Source organism: Triticum dicoccoides, chromosome 4A (assembly GCF_002162155.2).
Source record: "Triticum dicoccoides isolate Atlit2015 ecotype Zavitan chromosome 4A, WEW_v2.0, whole genome shotgun sequence".
Classification (NCBI taxonomy): domain Eukaryota; kingdom Viridiplantae; phylum Streptophyta; class Magnoliopsida; order Poales; family Poaceae; genus Triticum; species Triticum dicoccoides.
Window position 1 is genome coordinate 34,808,667 of NC_041386.1, and position 18,945 is coordinate 34,827,611.

Genomic DNA, 18,945 nt, shown 5'->3' on the forward strand with positions numbered 1-18,945 from the left:
CCATTGTTGTACTCGCTCAACTCTTCGTCGCTCCCTCCTCTCTATCTTATCAACGTCATGAGGAACATCGAGACTCTAGGGATATATTGATGATCAAATAGTCCATAGGTGAGCCCCAAATATGTTTTCCCTTAAGAAATAGTATTTCTTTTCAATATTTTTTTGAACAAATCTTCCCAATATTCCAGTCACACATCTTTAAGTACTGAAACTACTAATGTATTCATAATTAAGATTAAGATATGGTAGGCTTAAACAGAAGCCAAGTAAATTGTATGCTAGCAGAGATCGACATCTAGCTCTACGCAAAAAAAATCAACATCTAGCAGCACTGACATCGCATCGTTTAAGAAAAGCAGTAGCAACAGGCACTCAATCCCACCAAGAATTCCCTTTCCACCACTCAGTTCTTATCTTCTCCATACATCCACCCAGCGATCTGCCTCCATCTTCCTTCTCATGCGCCCAACAGCCACCACCCAACACCACCGGTAGTCGACCAGCACCAACGTTGCAACAGGAGAAAAAACTTCAACCCAGTAAGCATGACGTAAGACCACCTTGCACACACAGTCTCCATTCTCTATTTCAACATGGCATCCCACCCATGTCGCGACTTATATTCTCTGTCCCCCCATGCGTGTGTTATGTAGTTGCAATGAATGACAACACATTAAGAGCTAAAGTGATGAAGATTACAAATCTTATTTGCTCATACATTTTTTGTTTTGAAAGCTCCTAGTGCATATTAGATCTGTTCAAATGAGCGTCCCAGTATAATCATTAGAGAATAAGAGAGTAATATAAATTTGCACCAAAGCTTACCAACATAGCCATGGAAAACAACCATATATCAGCCGTTGCATCAAGAAAGAAGTATTGAACTGGCCATGAGACATGATAAAAATATGGAGGTTGTTAATAATATATTCAAATTATATTCCTCTATATATTCATTTTCCATCTCGTTTGAATATCACAGATTGAAGAGGCAACCCTACCTCAACTTAGAAAAGAACCTGACCACCTGATATTATCAAGCACACTTCTCAAGGAATCAGTCTCAGTCTGGTGCTTGAAGAATTCTTCATGTTTTTTTTGGAAGTTAGTCTTTTCGCCCTTTTTTGCCGAGTAGGATACTGAAGAATGTGGTTTTGATCCTTTTGTTGCTGCTTCAGAGGTGCTAGTGGTACTCCTTGAACCTTTTTTTTGTGGGAAGCTACTCCTTGACCTGATATGATTTCAGATTAAAGCAAGATGAGCTAGGAGCCTAAGACCTGACAGACACCTTATTTCTACCACTCGACTAAGAATTCGGCATTTCTCTATAAATAATCAAAAGATATACATTAATCAACATCAATTGAACATAAACATCAACTGTGCTCAATTCGGAAGATGTATGAAAATAACTAAATTTACCTTGGCAAAGTACCATACATCAGACGGAGACTTGATCAGAGCAGGCCGTGGTTCCAAGATTTCGGCTGTGGCCGGCGAGAGCAACGGTATGGGGGCAGGAACTTGAGGGACATGCAGAAACCTTGCGCACCCTCACCAAAGTCGCGCACTTGCTGCGTATTGGAAACAACGTCGCTGCTGATGTTGTCCACAGTGACGAACCTCTTCCACCATGTAGATGGCGATGCCTCAGGGTGGACGTACTGAGCGGAATTTACAAATAAAGTTAAACCTCCATTTCAAAACACCCGATTCAGAACATTTTGCTTTCTTTATGAAGGTCGGGTTTCAAAATCCTCAACAATGATTGATTAAGTGTTATCATCCATTTTCTGCAATAAAAAAGTTAAACCTCACACTGTTAGTTTGTTGAAACTACATTGCAAATTGTGTGAAGGTGTAATTAGTAAAGCTTCAATCAAACAGTGAATCAAACATGTATTAATCTTGACATAAACTATCTATTGATTTGGAAAAGCTAATTATAAATGCACACGAGTGAGGCACTCTTGCTCAATTGATCTACCAGCTTCAGCCTCCTCCTCTGCTGCCATCTTCCATCCTTTAATCTCCTCTTTAACAGCTTTTACGTCGTCCATCATTAGTTCTCAACCTGAAGAATGCATCAAAAAAAGTTATGAGTTTCGCACATTACAGAACTATAAGGATGGCTTGACTGAATTAATCAAAAAAAAGTTATGTCTAGTGTTTTGACAAAGTTATGAGTTTCGTACACAAAGAATTAAGAAGTGCATGATTTATTAACAAAGTAGCAACAACATGATTTATTAATCATAAATAGGAATTTTCAGGTTTCAATTTGATAGGGCACAATTAACAAATTAGCATTGTGCAGCACACTTTTAGAACTACAATGAAAGCTATTCAACGCCATTTCAACTGCTGTCTTCTAAGGATATTTCCCTTTTATGGATGTAGGAAATAACGGGCACAAACTATTGGCTTTACTACGTTTCATTCACTCTGCTGAATTTTGGCTGTTGTGTTGTAGCATGGTTCAGTTTAGACTGAATTTTGGCTACTGTGCAGTAGCATGGTTTAGTTTAGACGCTTGACCAAAACAACTCCAAATCAATATTGAGTAGTTTGAACCACATACCTTGGCTACACAGGCGGACGTAATTCCGGCGAAGTCGGCAGTACGCAGAAATTCAGAATCGGCATGCCCACAACAACATAATACAAAATATATGATGCATGCAAGATGCTGCTGCAGCTAAAGCTGGCAAGAGAAAATAACTCTTATGAATTAGTGAAGTAAACACATATCACTCAGCCATGCTAAACCATTCACAGAGAACAAACTCTTAGCTAGACTGATAAACTGAAGCAATCAGCCAATTACGACTGAACCAGTTTCAGTCACCAGCAACATATGGCTCTATTACATAGTGTTATCTGGTACTACAAGAGAAGTAATTGTAAGTTTAGCAAGTTTCTTTTGCGAGGATTGACGGGTCAAAAAAGTCGCTGAATATAACTGGCCAGACATCCACTAAGTTGGTTCAACACAAATCGATACACTTTGGTGGCTCAAAATCATGCTTATCTGCAGACAAAAACTAGCATGTGTAGCATACTTTCGACCTGCACTCCAGAACCGAATATTCATGCTCACCCAATCAGATTCAATCCAGATCAAGATGCATATGGTTCTACTCCATACTATTATCTCGTACAAGAGCGAGGTAATTATGAGTTTAGCTTAGCAAGGTTCTTTGCGAGGATTGAAAAGTCAACAAGGTTACTGAATATAATTCGCTAGACATTCCTTCACTTAACCAAGTAAGTTTGTTTAACACAAATCGATCTAGTAGACGTGCTCATGGCAGTTAAAAATTATGCTTATTCTGCAGACAAAAGCAAGCTTGTGTGGCATATTTTTTACCTGGATTGTAGAACCGAATAATTCATGCTCATCCAATCAGATTCAATTGAGAATTCGAGATCAAGATGCACAGGGCCTATCTATACGATCCACGGCAACTAAAATCGTCTCATCCTTGGCGACGAATAATTAGGAAGGATCAGGGACCGTACGGGAGCACGAGCAACCACAGTAGCCACTCACGGGCTCGCCAGCAAGGCAGGGGACAGAAAAATAACTGAAACAGGGGTTAAGGGGATAGCTAAAAAATAAGGCCTGAACAATGTCGGCTTATTGATATTGATATAATATAATTCGTTGAGCAAACAGCAAAGTACATATATACCACAGTACAAAATTAAGTATTGTCACTTATTTCAGGCAGGCTAAACTAAAGTCGCCATTAATTCTTGCAAATCTGCTTGGACTGAAAATCCTGGAACAACAGAACTGTTATTTGACGATATCTTCATAATCATTATGCTGACTTGCACAAACTTAATACCTTTGGAAAGCTATCAACAGCCTCTAAAACTTTCACCACATAAAACTACAAAGCTATTTCATAACTGAAGAAAGAACAGAGTCGCATACAGAGCCAGGGGACAGAATTATATGTAAAACATGGTATTCCATCCAGTGAATATCAAGGAGATACATACCTCTGGTCTAGCCGAGGCAGGCTACAATGGACAGCTGGACGGATGTTCTTGTTCCTCCGGCGAACTCGGCGGCGACATTGGACGTTTCGTTGAAAATTACAATTTGGACGGGCTTTGATGGAGCTTATGGTACAACAACGCAACCTGAAGGAGATTCTGGCCGAGGACCCCTCCTTCTTATAGCAGGCGACTGAAATCCGGGTCGGGCACTCCATTGCTTGGTGTTGGACAAGGACACGACCTCCAATTGTCCATCCAAATCACGGGAGAAAAACGTCGGAGATTGAGAAGGATACGACGGAGGAGGCCGGAGAGGACTGGCGGCGGCGGACAGCCACCAGCGCCAGTGCCTCCGCCTCCCCGTACCCAGCTGCACCACCTCCTCGGTCTCCATCTCCGCTGCCGGCCCCGCCAGCCGCTACGACTTCGAGCCACTGTGTCAGGACCCCGACTCAATGCCACATCGATCTAGCATGTAACACCTCGTATCACTTTGCGGCCTCACGCACGGTATTCCCACGGGTGTCGCCTTACCTTTGCCCGGGACCGTTTGCGCCTTTTGGCACACGTATATGACAGTGTCGCTAGCATCCATATGATAAGGAGTCCGGGCTGACATGGCTAGTCGTAAACCCAAAGTGGCACAAACTTACAGGGACAGGCATCCATGACCCAGCATCGAACGTGTCGGTCATCAGCGAGTGAACCCAGGCTGTAGCACTGGGCTAGCAGGACTCCGGTGAACCGGGCTGTAGCAGGCTAACAGGACTCCGGTATTCATCGCGTGACATTTCCCCGAAGGGACAGACACAGGAACGAAGAAGGACACATGCCGGCCAGCCTAAGTGTTCCGGAGCAGTAGCAAGCTACCATGGCTCAGTGGAAACACTAGGAGACATTTCCCGGTAAGAGAGGCTACTAAAGATAAACAACTAGATGGTCAGATCCCACACATACCAAGCATTTCAATAACATACACACAATATGCTCGATATGTGCAATACAACATGGCATCACAAAATGACTCTACGACTCAAGTAGTTTATTCAATAGGCTCCGAGGAGCGAGATATTACAAACATGGGTCTCATGACCCAACATTCAGAGCATACAAATCAAGCACAAGCGGAAGCTATCATGTCTGAGTACAGACATCTATAAATGAAAAAGGCTGAGAAGCCTGACTATCTACCAAATCCTGCCGAGGCACAAGATCGTAGCTGAGGTAACAAGCTAAACGTCGAAGACCACGCGGAAATACTAGTGAGACTGAAGTCTCTCTGCAAAAACATAAAATAGGCAAACGTGAGTACAAATGTACCCAGCAAGACTTACATCAGAACTATCTACATATGCATCATTATCAACAAAGGGATGGTGGGGTTTAACTGCAGCAAGCCAGCTTTGACTCGGTGGCTATCCTGAACTACGACTGCGAGTAACTTTTTGAGGTGGCGCACACGAGTCCACATATTCACCATATCAATACACCACTATGGATCCGCTCCCGTCTCCCTACAAGAACGCCATCCATAGCACTCACGCTTATCTTGCGTATTTTAGAGTATCCACTTTCACTTGTCTATGAACTGATATAAGCAACCCAGAAGTCCTTTTCCGCGGACACGGCTATTCGAATAGATTAGGTTAACCCTGCAGGGGTGTACTTCTTCACACACGCTCTCACCACTTACCGCCGTTTACACGACATGTACTCGGCAACCTTCAAGCGGAAGCCCAACGTGGGTGTCGGCCACGACCTACCTAATCACCTAAGTCTCTAGTCCAGGTTTATCGCCTATTCGGGTTCCATCCATGAGGAGATCCGGCCGGAGTTTCGCTCACAGCCCCAAACGATGTGAACAGGGTTCCCGAGACACCAAACGGGCGCCCGGTACACCGTGCCACGTGCCTACCGCATCACAGCCCACCCCTACGGTCAGCGTTGCCCACGGCCTCCAGCATACTACAAACACCAGAAACTACTTGCAACTCCTGGACAGAGGACAAGGGTGATTAAGAAGCCGAGAGGGTCCATTGGTTTCGGGCCCAATGCGTGGTAGTAGCTGAATCATGGATCACAAACACAGAACTCAGTTCCTGAGGACGGCTGCAATGAGACAACCCACCATGTACTCCTACATGGCCTCTCACCGCTACCTTTACCAAATCGTGTTCACACACTTAGCTCACACACAGTAGGACATGTTCACACACCTCTGATTCATCCCCGATGAATCAGACCTGACTCAACTCTAAGCAGTAGCAGGCATGACAAACAAACATGAATGAGTAGGCACAACAGGGCTCAAACAACTCCTACTCATGCTAGTGGGTTTCATCTATTTACTGTGGAATGACAGGTCATGCAAAGGATAAAGGGGTTCAGCTACCGCAGCAAGTAACAGATGAATCGATGTTGTCCTAATGTAGTAAAAGAGAGCAGGAGCGAGAGAGTGGGATTTTATCGGAATGAACAAGGGGGTTTTGCTTGCCTGGCACTTCTGAAGATAACATTGAGTCTTCATCAGTGTCAACGATCACATCATCGGTACACGTCTATCGAGAGGGGACAATTACCGGCAAATACAGAAAAACACGATCAGTGCAATGCACAATATGATGCATGATCATGACATGGCAAAATGAATGTGTTTTGGGCTAATGCAACTAAAACCAGATTAAATGAAGTTGGTTTGTATCCAAGATTCAAATTCAAACTCCATATGTGATTATTCAAATGCCATGTAATTGATTTGTGCTAAACAGCAGCTATAAGTTGTTCTAACATGCATGAAAATGGTACAGATGGATTCCTTGAATTTTTCTGATAATTTTTCATATATAATTTATTTAATTTGGAGTTACGGTTAATTTTCTATGATTTTTAGAAGTTTTAGGCATTTTCTGGAATTAACAAATCATTTAAGAATTATTTAAATTCCAGAAACATTTACTACGTCAGCAGTGCGTCACCGTGACGTCAGCAGGTCAACAGAAGCTGCTGCTGGTCAAACCTGACGTGTGGGGGCCACACGTCAGTGACACAGGGCTGTTTCACTCACTGACAGGTGGGACCGGTCAACGTTGACTTGACTAAGTCAAAATCTGACACATGGGGTCCACAGATTAGCACTAATCTAAACAGAAAAGTTGAACTAACCTAATTAGGCTCGGGGCCCACATGGCAGTGGCTCATAGGGTGATTAGCCCCTAACTAAGTGGCCACATCGGCCCGCCGGAGTTTGGCCGGCGATGACCACAGAGCACGGCGGGGCACGCCGGACTTGCGCTAGCGGCATCGGATTCGCGCGCTGAGGGCACCGGGGCGTAGCCCGGGCTCTCCCGCATCTGATGGGGTAGGTGGGAGGCTGCGGGGACGCCGGGGCTCGTCGGAACGGAGCTCGCGGCGGCGCCGGAGTTCGGTGAGTGCGGGGTTGGCGCTGTGGTGCACGGGAGGGCGAGTTAGGATATGCGTTAGGCTCCTGGTGGCTTCCTGAGTGCGGTGACACGCTCCGAGACGAGCTCAAGCGGCTGTAGTGACGGCGGTGACGAGGTCAGCGGCGGCCGGAGTTCGGCCGCGGCGGAGCTATGGCCTAGAGCTTGCAAACGCGAGGGGAGAGAGAGGGGCTCTGCACGGAGGCTCACCGCAGAGCTGTAGGGAGGGTTAGTGGGCTCGGGGGCGGCCGGAGTGCAGCGAATCGACGGCGACGATCTCCGGTGGCCGAGGAGGGGAACGGCGACGTGGGCGGCGATGCAGGGTTTCCGGAGGGCCGTGGATCGGTGGGGAGGAAGAGAGGGTCGAGGCGGAGCTCGCAAGCACAGCGAGGGGTCGAGGGGGAGACGGTGGCCGCGGCGTTACGGTGGCGCGGCTGCGGCTGCGCTCGGCGAGTGAGAGAGAGAGGAAGCAGAGGAGAGATACAAGGGAGAGGGAGAGAGCGAGGGGGTCCAGGGGGGTCGGGGCGGCGCCGAGGAGATGACGCGCAGCGTCGCGGTGGCCAGGCGATGCAGACGAGCAGGGTGGTGGCGTGGCGAGCTCGGGCGCGCGCGCCGTGTCCCTCCTCTGCCTACTGGCGCGAGGAGGAAGGCGACAGGGAAGGGAGGCGGCGGTGGGCTGGGCCAGCGGGAGGAGCTGGCCAGCTGGGCCGGCTACAGGTAAGTGGCCCAGGTAGGCTTCTATTCTTTTTATTTTTTTCTCTCTGTTTTGTTTTAATTCTGTTTTCTATTTTGCAGGTTTGTTTTGAATTTGGTTTTGAAACCAATTCAATTTATTTTGCTTCTGACAATATTTTTAGGAGCTAAAAAGAATTAAAACAATGCTCCACAAAAATATTTCAGAATTATTGGACCTATATTTATTTAACAGTAGATATAAGTCCAATTCAAATAGCTATTGATTTAATTCAAATACCCAAAATAAATGTTTCTGAGATACCGAAAATATTGGTTTGGATTTTACCTCTTGCCAATATTTCCAGAGGATAACAAGAACATTTTCTTGGACTTATTTGAAGCAATTTTTATCTTGATCATTTTTTTAAAGGATTCTGAGGCTTTGAAAATTCCTCAATTCAAATTTCATTTGAATTTAAACATGATGCACACACCAGACAGCACCAGAAGCTAGGGATGTGACACACTGCTCGCCTACCTCTCCGGCCCCTCCTCCGTCTCCACGCTCACCTTGCCGTCTCCTCCGCCCTCTGTGCCAGCCCCCGAGCGCCGCCTCGCCGCATCCTACTTCGCCGTACCGTCGCACCTCGTACGAGTGGCACACTCTGCTCCGAGGCCTCGCCGCCAGTGACGCATCCCTGCCGCTCACCTTCGCGCTGCTCCCTTTCCTCCAGCACCACCGCCTCTGCTTCCCGCTCGACCTGCTCCTCTCCTTGCTCATCCACTCGCTCTCCGTCTCCGGGCGCCTGCTCCCGTACTCGCTGATGCTCTCCTTCCCGCCCTCCCCGCTCCTGCTCCACCCCTCAACTTCTCCTGCTCCGCCGCGGCTGGAAAGGAAAGGGAGTGTGTGGATAAGATGAAATAGAGGAGGAATCACGGCTTGAATTCTTACAAATACAGGGTGTTTTTTGTAAAATAACGAAACGTTTTCCACATCCACTTAAAGACGGACTGCGGGTTCAATTACTAAAACATACAGGGACCTTTTTGCAAAAAGGCCGGTGACGGACGACCAGAAGCGATCGCTGGTTTATTAGTAGGGAAAGACTAGCAAACTAGCAAATATGCCCGTCCGTTGCAACGGGAGACAAAAAATTATAACTAACCAAATAAGTATAACTAAATATCCTGATATATGTGCGCACTCTATTTTAACACAGTGGCTCATCATGTTGTCATTTATTTTCTTTCTCACCCTAGGCGATGATGGTCGTGATGTCCACGTGATCACAATGCATTCGACGCGGTAAATCCCAACGCTATGAGTTTGCCAGCGCATGCCACACTTTTAATTATGTTGCACAAGGGAACGTTTAAAACTTTAAAAGCAAATCTCATTGAGCACGAACTACTCCCAGCGCCAAGACATATAAAGACTTTCAAAAACTAATCAAATCCTAGACATAAACCAGTGAACAGTTTTTCAAATCGACAAACAATTTTTTTAAAAAAATTTGATTTTCTCAAAAAAACCATGAACATTAGTTTTGTTTACAATCTTTTTAAATGTATGAACCAGTTTCAAATTCATTATATCTTTTTGTCTCAACAAAAAAAATTTGAATCGATGAACTTTTTAAAAAAAATTGGGGAACAAATTTAAAAAACAAGTATTTATTTTTATTTTTGTGAACATATTCGAAAATGTCATGGACATTTCTTTTCAGATTCCCAAATATGTTTTGAATACACGATCATTTTTTCAAAATCATGAACATGATTTTATTTCCCGACCATTTTTTCCACATTGGGGTTTTTTTATAATTTTGCGAACAATTTTACAAAACCACCAACATTTTTGAATCTGCAAAAATTTTATGATTTTCTAAACAATTTTGTATTCACATATTTTTAGATTTCTCAAACATTTTTTTAAACTCGTAACTTTTAGAATATTAAAGTCCCCAAGTAATTTAAAGAATAAAGAATAAAGAAGAAAGAAAAAAGAAAAAAGAATGATAAAAGAAAAGAAAAGACAAAAAAGTAAAACGAAAAAAGAAACAGGGGAGTGAAGCCCCGCACATGGGCCGGCCGATGAACACATACATGGGTACGACATGAAAAGGAAGACCATTTTTTCCACATTGTGTTTTCTTTATAATTTTGCGAACAATTTTACAAAACCACCTACATTTTTGAATCTGCAAAATTTTTATGATTTTCTAAACAATTTTGTATTCATGTATTTTTAGATTTCTCAAAAAAAAATTAAACTCATAACTTTTAGAATATTAAAGTCCCCAAGTTTAAAGAATAAAGAATAAAGAATAAAGAAAAAAGAATGAGAAAAGAAAAGAAAAGACAAAAAAGTAAAACGAAAAAAGAAACAGGGGAGTGAAGCCCCGCACATGGGCCGGCCGATAAACACATACATGGGTACGACATGAAAAGAAAGCTAAAAATTGAGAACGCTGGGGATCGAACTCAGGTCTCGTCGCTTGAGGAGGGATAGGCCGACCACTCTGCTACTCTTCGTTCAGGTCTCGTCGCTTGAGGAGGGATAGGCCGACCACTCTGCTACTCTTCGTTCTGTGACTATTGTACGTCGCGTCCCTATAAACCAACGAAGGAGGCGGTGATTTTTGTCCAAAAAGTTGAATCGTTTTTCCACTTACCGATGGCATTGGTGGGTAATTTTTATCAACTCGAAGGGTAATTTTAATGACGGACGACCAGAAGCGATAACCGCTTTATTAGTAGGTAAAGAGATAAAGATAAAGATTGTTGTACCTAAAACTTTTCATGTTTTAATCTTCCTTTTTAATACAAAAGGTATGCAACTTCGATGAAAGATGCGTCCACCTATTTTTACGTGCCATGTCAAATTGTTTGTACACAACTATATTTGTATGTAACGCTATATTTTTTAAATCTTGACCGCTAATGTACAAAATTGACGATCAAGATAATCTAATACATTGGATGAACGTGATGGCTTGTTTGCCTTCTGTATTATGTATATAATAGATTTGAACCGGTTTTGAACTAATGTGAGACTAGCAACAGTAATCGAGGTGACGTGGCATCATTAGTAGAGGTTCACTGTAGCTTAAGTATCCGGGCTTCACAATTCTCCTCCACTACAAGAAATCTCGTCCCGAGATTTTAAGTGCGGAAGTAAAGAGTAACTTCGGGAGAACTGACCCTTATAGGGTCAATTATCCGGTGAACAATTCAGGGAATGAGGCAGAAGTATCTCTCGAGTTGAAACTTAAGAAAATATCGAGAGCAAAATATGAAGGTACAATAGGAAGTTTCAAGCCAATGGACAAACGATCGATACGTGAACAAAGTGCGAGAAGGGGGTTTAGAGCATGGGAAATGGATCATCTCTCGGAAGATGGCTTGTGACAACACACAAAGCCAAGAGCAATTGGTACTTCAGAATATAGGGTATTGTGACGCCCCCGATTTAATCATACACTAATCATACACGCAAACGTGTACGATCAAGATCAGGAACTCACGGGAAGATATCACAACACAACTCTACCCATAAAATAAGTCATACAAGCATCATATTACAAGCCAGGGGCCTCGAGGGCTCGAATACAAGAGCTCGATCATAGACGAGTCAGCGGAAGCAACAATATCTGAGTACAGACATAAGTTAAACAAGTATGCCTTAAGAAGGCTAGCACAAACAAGGATACAGATCGAAAGAGGCGCAGGCCTCCTGCCTGGGATCCTCCTAAGTTACTCCTGGTCGTCGTCAGCGGGCATCACGTAGTAGTAGGCACCTCCGGTGTAGTAGGAGTCGTCGTCGAAGGTGGCGTCTGGCTCCTGGGCTCCAACATCTGGTTGCGACAACCAGGTAGAAGGGATAGGTGGAAAAGAGGGAGAAAGCAACCGTGAGTACTCATCCAAAGTACTCGCAAGCAAGGAGCTACACTACATATGTAGGCATTGGTATCAACTGGAATAAGGCTATCATATATGGACTGAACTGCAGAATGCCGGAATAAGAGGGGGATAGCTAGTCCTTTCGAAGACTACGCTTCTGGCAGCCGCCGTCTTGCAGCATGTAGAAGAGAGTAGACTGAAGACCTCCAAGTAGCATCGTATAGCATAATCCTAACCGATGATCCTCCCCTCGTCGCCCTGTGAGAGAGCAACCACCGGTTGTATCTGGCACTTGGAAGGGTGTGTTTTATTAAGTATCCAGTTCTAGTTGTCATAAGGTCAAGGTACAACTCCAAGTCGTCCTGTTACCGAAGATCACGGCTATTCGAATAGATTAACTTCCCTGTAGGGGTGCACCACATAACCCAACACGCTCGATCCCATTTGGCCGGACACACTTTCCTGGGTCATGCCCGGCCTCGGAAGATCAACACGTCGCAGCCCTACCTAGGCACAACAGAGAGGTCAGCACGCCGGTCTAAATCCTATGGCGCAGGGGTCTGGGCCCATCGCCCTTTGCACACCTGCACGTTGCGAACGCGGCCGGAAGCAGAACTAGCCCCCTTAATACAAGAGCAGGCTTACGGTCCAATCCGGCGCGCGCCACTCAGTCGCTGACGTCACGAAGGCTTCGGCTGATAGCACGACGTCGAGTGCCCATAACTGTCCCCGCGTAGATGGTTAGAACGTATAGGCCAGTAGCCAGACTCAGATCAAATACCAAGATCTCGTTAAACGTGTTAAGTATCTGCGAACGCCGACCAGGGCCAGGCCCACCTCTCTCCTAGGTGGTCTCAACCTGCCCTGTCACTCCGCCTCAAAGTAATAGTCAGGGGCCGTCGGGAACCCAGGCCCACCACTACCTGGATGGAGCCACCTGCCCCTTCAGCCCCCATCTCCGAACAGTATCACAGGTAAGGTAACTGTGTAAAGTATATTGTATATGCCCGTGATCACCTCCCGAAGTGATCACGGCCCAGTAGTATAGCATGGCAGACGGACAAGAGTGTAGGGCCACTGATGGAACACTAGCATCCTATACTAAGCAGTAGGATAGCAGGTAATGGTAACATCAGTAGTAGCAAGGACAGGCTATGCATCAGGATAGGAATAATGGAAAGCAGTAACATGCTACACTACTCTAATGCAAGCAGTATAGAGAAGAGTAGGCGATATCTGGTGATCAAAGGGGGGGCTTGCCTGGTTGCTCTGGCAAGAGAGAGGGGTCGTCAACTCCGTAGTCGTACTGGGTAGCAGCGGCGTCGGTCTCAGTGTCTAGCGAGAGAAGAGGGGGAAGAAACAATAAATACGTAAGCAAACAGATGCATAGCTATGCATGGCATGACAAGTATCGGTGCTAGGGGTGCCCTAACGCAGTATGAGGTGATACCGGTGAAGGGGGGAAACATTCGGGAAAGAATCCTCGGTGTTTCGCGTTTTCGGGCAGAGGAGCCGGAGGGGGAAAGTTGCGAGTTTGATATGTTAGGGGTGTGTGGCGGATGAACGGGCTGCGTATCCGGGTTCGTCTCGTCGTTCTGAGCAACTTTCATGTTGAAAATATTTTAATCCGAGTTACGGATTAAAAGATATGATTTTCTAAAGATTTTATTAATTTCTGGTATTTAATTAATTATTTAAATTAATTCGAAAATAAATTAATGACATCAGCATGATGTCATGCTGACGTCAGCAGTCAATAGAGTTGACTGGGTCAAACTGACATGTGGGTCCAGTGGGACCCACCTGTCATACATTGTTTAGGTTAATTAGGTCTTAGTTAAACTAATTACTATTTAATTAAACTAACTAGTTAATTAGATTAATTAAACATGATTAATTAACTTAATTAATTCACTTATTGAATAATTAATTGATGTAATTATTATTTATTTATTTATTTTTAATTCTTCTTTTTTTTAATAAAGTTCTGGGGCGTGGGCCCCTGTGTCATTGGGCTAAAGGGGCCACAGCGGTTCGGGCTAACGGGTGCTGGGGTGGAGATGGGCGCAATGGGTGTCTAGCACCCGTTCGTTCGAGTGCACGCCAGTGCGGGCGGACCCGGCAGGGGGGGGGGTGCAGGGGGAGGCCGGTGGCCACGGCGCCGGCCAGGCGGCCGGGGCGGCGAGGAAGCAGCACAGGCGAGGCCACGGCGACCTGGGGAGGTAGCGGCACGGCGGGTGCGGTGGGTAGAGGAGGCAGCAGTAGCCGTGGAGCAGGGGCACGGGGCGTGGGATGGTTGAGGGAGCGGGGCGAGGAGGCCGTGAGCAGGAGCGGGCAGAGCACCGTCTCGGGCGCGGGCGTCCGGCAGCGATGGCCGTGGGCGCGGGTGGGCGCGTGCAGGGGGCGCCGGTCCAGTCGCGGCGCGGGGAGAAGGTCGCGGTCGTGAGCGCGTGGTATGGGGTCATCCGGAGCGCGTGGTGAGCGCGTGCGGCAGGAGGAAGAGCAGCAAGACCGGGGCACGCGGTGCGCGGCACCGGGGTTCGAGCACGCGGGCGGGAGGAGGAGAGGACGGTGCCTCACCGACGTTGCAGAGAAGAGGGTCGGCGAGGCTCGGTGGAGCCTTTGGCGAGGAGGACGGGGACGTGGCGACGCAGGGGAGGAGCGGCGATGGCGTCCAGCGTGGTCGTCCCGGTCGGTGGCGATGGTCGGTCCGGCGCAGGGCGGCGACGGTGAGGCAGCGCAGGCGAGGCGGCGCCTGGCGTCGGCGATGACGACGGGGTCGGGGGCGCATCCAGATCGGGAAGAGGGGGCGGTGAGGGTTGGTGGGTGGATCGGGCGCGGGGATCTCTTCCCCCAGGCACGATGCGTGCGTGCGGCACGAGGTGGAGGGAAACGAGGGGAGCGAGCGGGGTGGGGCGAGTGGGGGTCTCGTCCCCGATCCAGATTGGATCGGGAGGGGGGAACGGCATGGGGGGAGTGCGGGTGGTTGGGTTAGGGTTTCCTAGGGTGGGGGGATATGGGAGGCCGGTTGGGCCAGGGAGGAGTTGGGCCGGATGGCCCAGTTGGCCTGGGGCTTTCCATTTTTTAAACCTTATTTTCTTTTATAGTTTCTGTTTATTTGTTTTCTTTTATTTCTCATTTTAGTAAAATACTACAGTGGCAAGAAAATAGAGGTTGCAAGCTAAGCTACAGCCACAAACCACTTAGCATCGAAGCAAAATAGTTTTGAAATTGTTTAACATTTTGAAAGCATTTAAATAATTATTATTGTTACTATTTTATTCATTTTAGAGTGTTTAAACATTTTATAAAGGTGTGCTTTCTCCACCATAATTACCTATGCAATATTTGGTTCACTCCGAACATTTTAGTTTTAATATTCGAAAACTTTTATTCTTTGGTTGATTTTGAATTTGAATTGAATCAGTTACGAACTAACACGAGATTAGGAACAATAATCGAGGTGACGTGGCATCATTAGCAGAGGATCACTGTAGCTTAATTACCCGGGCGTCACAATTCTCCTCCACTACAAGAAATCTCGTCCCGAGATTTAAGAGGGGGACTAAGGGGGAAAGGTCTGGTTACGAAATCCTAACGAATCTTCTCAGTCTTGGTTCGTCTTCTCGAAGAGGTCGATCCATAACGTTGATGTCTCCATACCACGGCTTCAGGTCCTCACGATGAAGTCGTCATCCCTTTTTTTGAGTTTTCATTGTACATATGAAGGACAAGGGGTAACTTTGAAAAAACGGACCTCTGAAAGGTTGACTATCTGGTTGATAACATCGGGGATGGTGGCGGAAAGTAACTCTCGAATTGCAATTTAAGAAAACACCGAGAGCAAGTAAGACGGTGCAATAAGAAGTTTCGAGAGGATAGGCAATCGTTCATTGCCTAAAACAAAGTGTGAAAGGGGTCTAGAGCAACGAGAATAAGTATTGTGTCTGATACCAGAATAGATCACTTGGCAGGTGGCCCGTGAATTACATAAGAAGTCAAGCGCGAGGAATAACTTTGACAATAGGGTGTACAGGAGAGTCAGGTTTCGATCCTGTGTAACTGTGGGTTATGGGCCCACCATATGGTTAAAAGTATGAAGGCCGCTGACATCTTGTACGATCATGTAAGCCAGGCATGTCAGAGGGTAGTCTATCGGTTATGTCGACGACAACATCGTTACTAAGGGCAAGGGACGAAGAGAACCATTTTCCTGCTCGTTGAACGAGGCGGACCAATAGGCAAAGTTCTCGTCCATCGGTGGTTACTGAAATGTCATCATCAGTAGCAACAGGGTCTTACTGACAGAGTGGTACAACAAGGTGTTTACATAAGCAGTGAATTATTATTGCTTAGATCATATAGATCACAAGAAACGTTAACCCAACCAATGGAAAGGAAAATATGGTTATCAGATTAAGCAGAACAATGGAAAGGAAAATGTGTTTAAGCACATATTTTAAGGTTATATCCTTCCCAAGGACAAGTAGAGCATGATATCCATGACAGGATAGAAACTAGAAAACCTTTTATGTAAGGGGAGAGGAATTTCATGACATTATCCATACAACGTTGTCTGGATAATTGAGCAAGAAATATTTAGCACCGGGCTTCAAATGTTCTTGTTGAAAATCGGAGTACCACAGACATGCTTCGAGATAGCATTGACATGGTTATCAAGTAAGGGTCAGAATTTGGATGCACAAAGGATCCATCAGGAACAACTTATATAATAAGTCTTATAATTTCCTCAAGGAAGAATGGTTAAACTTGCTAAACAAGAAACTATAATAACAAGTCCTCCGGCCAGGTGTGATAGGCATGACATCACCTTACCGATATATAAGGACCAATGTTATAACTCTTGGAAATATGTCCCAACCATCATATCTGACCAAGATTCAGATTTGATCGATGTTAGGAATCAGGATACCTCAGACTTAGGATGCCTAAGAAGAGAAGGTGCGACACAAATTGACGAGATGCCATTGTAAGATTCTTAGGAAATGAACTATGGAAGTGAGTTCCGAAACATGAGTTCATCAGTAAACCAACGAGAGGAAGAGGAGGTGGCTGATGGAATCAGCGGTAATTCATCGAGATTAACAAAAGATGGATTTCCACAATTAGGTGAACAAGGAAATATCATTTGTCGGATCAAATGATATAATGAATGAAGCATGTTTGAGGAAAACATACACAATTAAACATTGGTAGAAAGGTGCGCCCGAAATATGGGTTGGGCTGCACGACCAATGTCAGAATGGTGATTCAATAATCAATAGTCTAAGAATGAATGGCCGACCATTATTCAAAGCAATAGGGTTGCTAGAAAGGCAGAATCCAAACAGCACCGTTCACTTGTTGGTACCCCGGTTGGAATCAACGCGAGGACCAAGAAAGAATGGTGATGATGAGAAGTATCACTATACCAAGAATTCTTAAGAGGAGGAGCAATCCTCACAACATCCTTGATATTAAAAGATGGTAATACTCCAAGGTAAAGAAGAACAAATGCTAGATAGCAGGGAACTCAAGGTATAACACAAAACACGAACAAGTTTGTGTTGAACGGAAGGCAATAAAGTGGTCAAAGATAACACAAATCAGCAGGGGCAAGGATAGTATTTCTCATCATGAACTCAATTGATATCCTAGAAGAGCTCATAAGGTCGATGATGATCACGACACATTTGTCGAGAGATTTCATGAAGATGTAATCAATCAGCGATGACATCAGGTCAAAGGAATGATGAAGCGGAAGGTTATTGGAACCATGGGTAGGACACAAACTTGAAATCAAGCTTGTTGTTCAAGGCGAAATGGAATGATGAGGGAGATCGGCGTAACCTTAGCTCATCATCGAAAGTTGTGCTCCGGGGTTAAGGACCAGGTAGCACAGTTAAAATTGGCACGATAATGATATAGCCGAGCAGGCTAGGATTTACGTGATCGAGTTCAAACTCGGACTTAAAGAAGATTATCAAGAGTTGTTGAACCGTAGGGCAGACTCGGTTCAGTTATCGGTGTCTTTGCGTGTTTAATAACTCAGAGCCCATGAAAACTGTAATCAGTGAGAATGTAGTACTTGATGAAGAACTCATAAGAAGTTATGCAGTTCCAAGATAATCTCGAGATACCAGGGGGGTAATACCCAAAGACGGATCAAAGTAGAGGTTGGACCGGGGTATTGGTCCACAGAAGACAAGTGCTTACACTTGCATCGAAAATGGTATTTAAAGGAGAACATGTTGGAACCATGATTGCAAAGGATCAATTCACCGATAGCAAAGGATATTATATAAAGGAAATAGTTACAAGAAGCTTCCATGATAGGATCTACATCGCGTCCATGGGCATGAACACAAAGTTCAAGGTCGACTCCCACTTCTCCAATGCATAACCTTTCATTCACTTCTCACGTTCGATGAAGTTGCAGTGTTGAAATTTTATCTGGTGAAGCACCAGAAGAGTATGACTCGTGAAAACTTCTGGGTTCACACGGTTTAGAGAAGGCATATGTTCAACCCATAGGGGCTTCTTAGAAACATATACCACAAGTTTCAAGAGTAATTAACACAAGTCCGAAAGCAGAGCATGGTTGACAAAGCAGAGGATACAATTTACCAAAGGCATTATGTACCCGTGGAAAGGCTCACAAGGTTATTGAATATGAAGGACGAGGTCAGATGAAATCCAACAATGGATCGGGCAATCCACAACGGAGCTGATGTGAGTATCGGTACTCAATCAGACGAAGAAAGAATGCACGGTTATCATTTTATAGAACATCTGAATAATTCGAGGTTTAGATACCAAAGGAATTATGATGTCCAAAACAAGGGATCAGAAGCAGATGCTCTGATCAAGGATGGATCAATTGAATATACCAGAGGCACAATCGACGACAAATAATTTG